Source organism: Galeopterus variegatus, unplaced genomic scaffold (genome assembly GCF_000696425.1).
Source record: "Galeopterus variegatus unplaced genomic scaffold, G_variegatus-3.0.2 Scaffold43, whole genome shotgun sequence".
NCBI classification, from domain to species: Eukaryota; Metazoa; Chordata; class Mammalia; order Dermoptera; family Cynocephalidae; genus Galeopterus; species Galeopterus variegatus.
In genome coordinates, this window is record NW_007726154.1 from 529,030 (window position 1) to 538,242 (window position 9,213).

A 9,213-nucleotide genomic window follows, 5' to 3' on the forward strand; every position below is an offset into this window, starting at 1 on the left:
GGAAAAAAAAAAAAAAAAAAAAAAAAAAAAAAAAGAGATATCTAGTACCTGCTACACAGGCCAGTAGGAAAGTCCCAGCAGTTAACAAAGACTCATTTGACAATGAGTAAGTAGTCAATGAATAATTAAAATTTATAAAAATTAAACCTAGTCACATATAAACGATATACTTCAATTCTCCCATACATGAAACGCACTCGAAATTGAAATGAGAAAAAATTTATCAACTGACCTAGAAATAAAATTAGCTATTAAACTCATGTACTACTGATCAGAGTACTTAAGAACTATCTCCCTGAATGTTTTTTGCAAAAAAAGTAGAAATTAATACTTCATAGATCCACATTAAAAAACACGGTGCTGATAAACACAATATATCCATTACTTTGACAACAATTTTATCATGTTGTAAATTTTTTACAGCATTATTCATGAATTAATTGTTGGTAGACTTTCCGTTTTACTGACATTTACAGAATTTCACTTCAGTGTGAGTTTTCACATGACTGTCAAGGTATTTGTTAAAATTTCCAACCTTTCTGTAGTTTTTAAACTAGTAGGGTCTCAGTCCAGTGTTCATTCATACGTGTCTTTGTCAGTATATGGACCAATTGAATGCTTTTTCCGTATTCCTTACATTTAATATTTTTATCCATATGAATATTTTCATGCATACATTCGTAGGGTTTGGCTCTAGTGTGAGCCATTTCTTTCATTTGAAATGAAGTGGGGCAGCCAAAGGCTTTCCGGCATACCTTACCTTTACAAAGTTTATCTCTAGTGTGCACTAGCATGTGTTCGTGTACATGTGTGAGAGAAATGAAGGCTTTCCCACATTTCTTACATTCACAAGGGTTCTCTCCAGTGGGAGATCTTTTATGCATTTGAAAGGGACTGGACCCACTGAAGGCGTTACTACATTGCTTACATTCATAAGGTTTTTGTCCATTGTGAACCCGCTCATGCATGTGAAATGAGCTGGGTCAGACAAAGGCTTTGTCACATACCTTACATTTATAAGGTCCATCCCCAGTGTGCACTATCATGCGTCTTTGGACAATTTTGAGATAAGTGAAAGCTTTCCTACGGTCCTTACATTCATAGGGTTTCTTTCTGGTGTGAGTTCTTTCATGTTTATGAACAGAACTGGAAAACCTGGAAGCTTTATCACATCGTTTACATTCATAGGTTTTCTCTCCAGTGTGAGTACTTTCATAACTTTGACATGAGCTGGGACAGTTAAAGGCTTTCCCACACAGCTTAGATTTATAAGGTCCATCTCCAGTGTGCGTTATCCTGTGACTTCAAACACGTGTGAGAGAAATGAAGGCTTCCCCACAATCCTTACACCCATATGGCTTCTCTCCATAGTCCTGATGCTCATATGGTTTGGGTCCAGCGTTTGATGGGTTGTGCCTATTAGGGGGTGAATGACACATGAAGACTTTTTCACACGAACTACATTTGCATGGTTTTACCACAAAATAATTTTTCTCATTCAGATTCAGATTTGGAGTCTGTACATTTCTGTACAGCAATGACTTTCTTTACTTTCACTGACATTCTTTACATTTCCTTACCTTAAATTTCTGCTCTGATTTTTGTACTGATGTTCAATGTTCTGAACTTTATACTTTTTTTTTTCCTGCAGAAGCCAAGTTTGTGAAGATTTCCCCCATGAATCTCTATAGAGTTTTTTTCTGGGAATGATCCAGCACAGCCCACTCCTCCAGGGCAAATTGACAGCCACATTATCATAGGCCACTGAGGCCATTTCTCAGCTTCCAGGTGTCCCAGAGTCCTCACTATGACTCCTGCCTTTCATCACTGCAGGGCCCAGCTGCTGTGGCACAGCAGCCTGAGGGTCTTACAGGCAGGAGAGACACACTGACATGTGCTGCCAGAATAAAGAGTAATGATCATGCGTCTTTGCGGAGTGGCTCCCCCCACCCTTTCTGGTGGCACCTCTGATTTGGCTTATAACATATCTTTAAGTGTACAGTTTGATGAACTTTGACAACTGAATAATCACCACTCCAATCAAGAATTAACTCACAATAGATTAATTTTGCCTCCTTTTGAATTTCATATGGATGAAATCATAACATATGTAAAATTTGAGTTCTTTTGCTCAACTGCTGTTTTTGAGAAATACCCATGTCATGTGTGTATCAATAGTGTGTTGTTTTTAAACTCTGAGTAATATTCCAATATATGAATGTAACACAAATGTCCTGGTATTGGACATTTGTGTTGTTTCTAGTTTGGGGCTGTTATGAATAAAGCTGCTTTGTGCGGACATATGATTTTTACTACTCTTGGGTAAAATACTTAGAAATATTAAAAACTGCCAAACAGTTTTCAAAAATGATTTTATCATTTTACACCACCACCAGACATGTATGAGGGTTGTAGCTGGAACATAAATGTCCAGAGAGGTGGCCTTGGGGGATCCTGAGGCTTTGACCACATCAGCCCCTTCCCACACGTTTCCTAATGTCAGTGAATTTATTAAAGTTCATTGCTCCTTTGACATATTAGCTGGTGACCTACTTTTTTTTATTAAAAAAAAATTATCTACACTGAAATTTTACATGGAATATTAAAGACATTTTGAAGAACACTGATGAGTTCTCTTGATGAATGTGTCTTCCCTTGCTCCCCTTTTTCTCTTATTCTATTCAACATTCTCAAATGAATAATTATTTCTGACTACTACTTCTGAGGATACTAGGGGAAGTGTGCAGTTCTCTTTCAAGTTTCTGGGAAGCTCTGCAAGGTACAGGACACTTACTCACAGTGGGTTAATGGTCGGGGATACTTTGCACACTGTATCCCTTGTGCTAGTTTTCAATCATCCTGATGTCATATTACCGAGTCATACTCCTAGGAAAACTAGGCTGGTCATGTTGAAATAGATCTCCCTACACCTTCGTATGCTATCTGCTTCTGTAGAATTGCTTGCTTGACCTAAGTAATTCCATGTTGCCCCCTGTCTGACCTGCATACTACCCCCACCCTTCTGCGTGAGAAACTGTTGACTTTCTCATAGAAACAAAAAAAAAAAAACAATTGCCTAGAAACAGGAGCCATACACAGTGAATTATTACATGGGAACGGGAACCATACACAATGAAAACTTGTATGCTTGATTGCTCGAACAGCTCATTCTCAGCCTTTGTAACCTAGCTCCCCAGCTTGCTTTGTGCACCTGGACAAACCTGTGTGCCAACAGGATGTAGTTTTTGCCTTTAAAAACTCCACAAGACCAAGGTCCAATGCCATTCTTCCTTGGTTGCTCCTTGGGAGATGGTCGCTGGCCAGCTGGAGTGAATAAACTGCCCTTTTCTGCATGAGTGGTATATAAGTGCATTTCTTGTGGGAGGATGCCTCACAACAATGTCAGCTTAGATTACCAGATATCTATGATTAAGAATGACAGAGAATGAGTAAATGTTTAACTACCAGCTTTCTAGGAGGGAAAGGAAAAAAAAGAGAGAGTAGGGGTGGGACTGGTTCGCGTAGTTTACTGATTTCAATGGTGTAAATGCTCTCATTAGGCCAATTTCAAGCTGCCATGGCAACATCGCTGAATGCAGAATTGGAAAGAGATGGATACAGTCAGTTCTCTGGAGCCAGAGATGGTGTGAGCTGACTCCAGTGTGCAAATCACTGAGACAGCCAGCCAGTTTGGGAGTGATGCATTCACAGGGGAATCAGATTAGACCCTCCCAGCACCTTCCAAATATTATTAGGGGAGTAAAATTTTACCAAACATGTAGCCTGGATCATGTTCAGGAAAAAAGTTAAGTCAACTTCAAACTTACCTATTCCAATTCTTCTCTATATGATTAAATATATCTTTAAACTAGAATAAAATACAATCCAAAGACTGATATGGAAAGCTGTCATTCAGCGTTGACTTCTTTGTTCTCAGCTGCTGGACACTTTTTAAAAAAAATTAATTAATGTATTTATTAAGAATATTCATGAGATACAAAGCTAATTGTCACCCCTCCTGCCCCTGATGTGAGGGCCAGATTCATACTGGGGGCATACCCATTACCAGAAATTACTATTGTACCCCTGTGTCCCCACCCAATTATCCTCCAACTTCCCTCTTCCTTCTCCCCCCCCCCACTCCACTTTGTAGTCCTAGGAATGTTACATCCCTTTGTAAGACCACAGCACTGCTGTGGTCTTTCTTTCCTTCCTTCCTTTCTCTCTTAGCTCCCACATATGAGTGAGCACATGCAGTATTTATTCCTGTGTGCTTTGCTTATTTCATTCAACATAAGTTTCTCCAGGTTCACCCATGTTGTGGACACTTTTTGATTGTCTTTTGCTCACATAAGAAAATGAGTCTTGGGCCGGCCCGGTGGCGCACTGGACAGTGCGCTGCTTGGGAGGCGCGGCGGCGCTCCCGCCCGAGAGTTCTGATCCCACATACAGACCGGTTCCCGCTCACTGGCTGAGCGAGGCGCGGGAGCAACACCGAGGGTTGCGATCCTGTTGCTGGTCCCCGGTCCGGTACGGGGGCAACACTGAGGGTTGCGATCCGTTGCCGGACACGGAAAAAGACAAAAAAGACAAAAAAAAAAAAAAAAAGAAAAGAAAATGAGTCTTGAGCTGGCCAGTTAGCTCAGTTGGTTACAGCACAGCGCTGCTAATATCAAGGTCAGGAGTTTGGATCTCCTTGCCTACCAACCAGAAGGAAAAAAAAAAAAAAAAAGATGAGCCTTTTGAATTGGGGCAGATATTTTGAGGAATTGCATGGTGTGATGAAGAAATTGACCAGGGAGTTAGTCAGAGGAGACCTGGATTTATTTGTTGCTCCCTTGGACAAGTTACTCAAACTCTCTGAGCCTCTGTCTCCTTCTCCGTAGAATGGATGTAAGAACTCCACATCACAGGCTTGCTGTGAGGATTAAATGGAAACTGCCTAGGCACCCAAAGAGACTGTTTCAGCCCCTCACACAGTGGCACAGAATCCATCCAGAACCATCTCATATCCCATTTCCCATTGAGAACCTTGGCTCAAGATTTTAAGATGGAACATCAGCTTCAATCAAGAACAGCAACATGAATTGGCCTTGAAAGATTGAAACATGTGGCCTTGCTCCTATCAGCTCTTCTCTTTGTCTGAGCTCAGAGGCCACCTCTCTGACTAGGAAGGTGTCACAGCTATCAGACACCATTGTGTGGTAGTCTCTTCTAGGGGAATGAGCTTCAGGGTGCTCTCAGCCAGAGCAGAATAATCAGTCCACTCAGGGCTTCTGTGTAACACGTGGAGTGGGGGCGGGAGGGGGCAAAACTGGCCTCTCACACTTTTGTGGTGTAGCCTGCAGACAGAGGTTAAAATCAGTGCTCAGAGAGATACTCTAGAAACGTTTGTTTCCTTCTCTTTTTCTACACCAAGCAGGGTGCATCTTTAACACTTCCAAGATCAGTGAGGGACGGAGGAGAATTGAACAAGTGGGATAGTTAGAAGTTTGAGATTATCGAGCCAGGTTATTAGGAAGAAAATTACTCCTCTTAATTGCAGAACACTTGAGTGTCTTATATCAATGAAAACAAGACATCTTCCAGTAAGACTGGAATCTAGATTTTGGAGAAACTACTTTAACACCACTGAATTTACATTTAGGACCATCTAGAAAGAGCAAAGTGACATCACAGTCAGCCCCCAGAGGGATGTCATAGTACTTCTACCTCTTTAAACCAGTGTCTGGGCCAAAAGGTTTCCACAAGGCTGAGAAAAATAATTGCATTGCCCAAAATCAACAAGATGTGAAAGGCTGGGAGGGAACTGGGGAAAACAGTCATCTAGATGGATTTGTCATTGTTATACCAAGTGACAGCTACAGTGGCTGTGACTAAAGAGAGAGGCTCAAAATAACTTGGAGTTTATAAAGTAAGGCATGGAAGTTTTATAATTTGAATGCTGAAGGGAGCTGTAAGTATGTGTTCATTTTACAGAGGTATAAACTGAGACCTAGTAAGATAAAATGTCTGGTCATGTTTGCTGGCAGAGGTGAGACCAGAACCTACCGTTTATGATTCTCAGTCCTGTATTCTTTCTAACACACCCAGCTCTTCCTACTGCAGCAAGACCTTAGAGTAGAACGCTAACTAATTAAATTTAAAAGTTTATTAAATGCTTCAAATGTGACAAATTTTGTGCTGGGTGTTTGGGATACAGAGATGAATGAACACATTAGGGATCTATCTCACAGTGTAACAGGGTAGACAGAAGAACACTATATGACCCAGTTACAATATAGTGTTCTTAGTGCAATATTAAAAATATTTACCAGATTCTATAGTTCTATGGGATCATAGAGGAGGAAGCATATAAAATGTCAGCAAAGCTCAATTCAAATGCTAAATAATTAAAATTAAAAGCACAAGAGCTACACTGAGTCTGCATGTGTCAGATCCCTGCCTCTGATCTTTCTCACAACCTCCTTGGTCCCATAACAAGTGGATATGAAGTTGATTTGGAACATATTGGCGCCTAGAATTCCTGAGCTTTGATATGATGCTCTATCCTCTGAGAGTTCCCCAGGCTTGGTAGGTGTCCAAAAATTTAAGGAAGGGATTGAAGCAGATGGTCTTCCTCTCTGTTAGACACCTTACAGAGAGGTGGTATGTCTGGCTCACGAGTGAATGGCGAGAATTAATTGAGCCCAGTGATTTGGGGATACATATTATGTAATATAGTCGTTTAAGGAGTTACACTGATAACTCCTTAATAAACAAAGACAGTTCTTGCTGCCTGTTAGTTTAAGTCTTGTCAAAATAAAACCCGGAAAAGAGTCCAGCTGGCACTAACGAAGAGTTTACACATCTGCTAAGAAAGGCAGTTAATGTCTTCTGAGGCATAAACAGTCATGAGGATTTTCTTAAAGTTTAGGCAACTCCTTTGCTAACGAGGCATTTTTCTAGCGAGCTGGGCCATGTAGGAAATAGTCACTGTAATGCGCCCTCTGTTGGACACAGAGTACACCCGAGAGTTATGTAAGAAGGAGAGGCCACAGAAAAGGATGGAGCATTTTGTATAACTAATTTTATCGTTCCCCTTCTTCCTCGGGAGAAAGAGATAATGGGGTACATAACTTGTCTCTTACTATAGTCGTTCTTTCATTTACCTATTTTAAAAATTAGCTCATTAAAATTTTTAAATGTGACAGACTTTGTGCTGGGAGTTTGGGATGCAAAGATGAATAAACACATTAGGGGACTCATAGCATAATAGGGCACACAGATGAACACCATATAACCCAGTTACAGTATAGTGTTCTTAATACAATATTAAAAATGTGTACCAGGTTCTATGGGATCACAGAGGAAGAAGTGAATAAAATGTAGGCAAAGCGCTGTTCAAAATAAAGTCCAATCCATGCAAACATATCTGACATTACATCTTCTATACCTATGGGACAGAGACTCTTTCCTTCATCAGCTACTTGCTTTGGTTGGTTGTCTTAGGTGCTGTGGCTCTAGAAAAGTATTGCCTTCTGCAAAGGGGCAGAATCTCAGAAACCCATCTTCCCTGCTTCCTGGATGTACAGTCCTTCAAATGTCAACGTGCCTACTCGGGATGCAGACCATCATTTCCCTCACTTAGGTTGCTGCATCTTTAACTGTGTATGGCACCCCAGAGGATTGGGACAAATTTTCAACGTATTTTATCTAAGACCTCCTGGCACAGTACAGCCTCACCACCTACCCAGAGTCCTAGCCTGTTACCGAGCCACTGACATGTCAAGAATGGGGGAAGAAAGAGAAATTTTCCCCAAATTCCTGTATACCAGGTGGGACTCTCCATAGCAATAACAATACTAATGGATATGATGTTTATTGAGAACTTGTATTACGCCTCAAATTCATTAACTCATGAAATCACCCACTATAACTATTTGAGGGAAATACTTTATTCTCCCTGCAATGAGGAAGCTGAAGCTTTAGATAGAAATGTGACTTTCCCAAAGCTGTACAGTTAACACAGGAAGTCTGAATCCTGACCCCCTGGTCTCTCTGATTGTACACACATCCTTAACTTCCACATTAGCAGAAGCCCAAAGTCAGGCTCATTATAAAAAGGTACTTCAAAAAGTTCACAGAAAATAGAAATAAAAGATGATATGAATCTTTCCATGAACTTTTTAAAGTTCTCTAGTATATAATGTGCTCACAACCCTGGTTCAGGACGGACAGCTTTATCTCAAATTTCTTTTCTAGCAAACATAAAGTGTATGATTCATTCATAGAGCAAACAGATAGCTACAATTTAAATACATTGCCCGAATGCTCTAAGAGGAACATCTGCCAAAGTTGATAATCAGATTAGAGAATTGAGAATGTTAATCACTAAAGTCCTCATTTTCAGAGTTATATTTAGCAGGAAGTAATGGACCTTGACCTTTCAAATGTAAAGCCACAATTTCTTGCAAAAATATTGTCATTTTTATAATATAGCCAGAATCCCATGTTATACAATACATGAATTACTAAAGTGGCATTTGCCCTCCAAATATTCATTTGTCCTAGATTTATGTGGAAAAGTTTTTGTATCTGAAATCATACAGGAAGTATGACCTGCCATTTGGGGACATAGGGTAGCAGTATCTGCAGTTTGAAAGGGACATATATCTCCCAGGATTCTTACTTTTCCCTCTCTCTCTCTTATTAATTATTAGATAAGGGAAAAACTGAGTTGACCTGGAAGGTCTGTATTAGAAGAGAATTGAGTACACTATCTTGGACTACATATACTGAACCTGCCAGGGCAGGGTGAGTTGTTCCTGCTGGAATCTCCCGTATTCTCTTCCTTTAATGCTCTGGTGCAATCGGAGACCAACCCCAGGGCTACTGCTGGAGTCCTTCCCCCTCTTGCCTTCTCAAGGGCTTCACTCCTCTCACTCTCCTGCATCAGCACTGCCCATCTCTTCACCTTCTGTACACACCCAAGATTTAATAGTTTCCATCCAGAGTGCTTTATCTCTCACTTTTTTTAAAAATCCAAGCCAAAGGTCATATAGAATTCTACCCAATTTACTACTGCCTTTTCCAGCCAAATTTATCAAAAATGTTACCTCCACTTGCTCATCTCCTGTTTTTCCCACATTCCACTCCAATTAAACGTTCAAATTGGGAAAAGGGAGAGCAGAAATTTCTCTTTTCAAGGGCAACCATCATATGGCCACATCT